Source organism: Bison bison, unplaced genomic scaffold, assembly GCF_000754665.1.
Source record: "Bison bison bison isolate TAMUID 2011002044 unplaced genomic scaffold, Bison_UMD1.0 scf7180017864339, whole genome shotgun sequence".
Classification (NCBI taxonomy): Eukaryota; Metazoa; Chordata; class Mammalia; order Artiodactyla; family Bovidae; genus Bison; species Bison bison.
The window spans coordinates 1,735,261-1,735,641 of NW_011494911.1; positions in this window are offsets into that span (position 1 = coordinate 1,735,261).

Genomic DNA, 381 nt, shown 5'->3' on the forward strand with positions numbered 1-381 from the left:
CCTTAAAATGAGTCTTATAAAATAATTTTACTTTTATTGGTTACATAATTATATGAGCTGTAATTTTAGAGTTTTTTGAAAATTTAAAAGTATTAAGGATATAATAAGGTGTTTTTGCATTTTTCTGGAGGAAGTAGAGAAGTACTACAGCAGTTAAGGAAAACTACACTATTTCAGGACGTGTCAGAATGCTATGTAAGACATTTCAAATAAACATTTTTAATATGAACATAATTTGAATATGAATATATTCATATATTTAAATATGTTTTAGCGATTAAAAGAAAATTAAATATGTTTTAGCGATTAAAAGAAAATTAAATATGTTTTAGCGATTAAAAGAAAATTAATAGTGTCCTTCAGGCTCTAGGTATATATTCC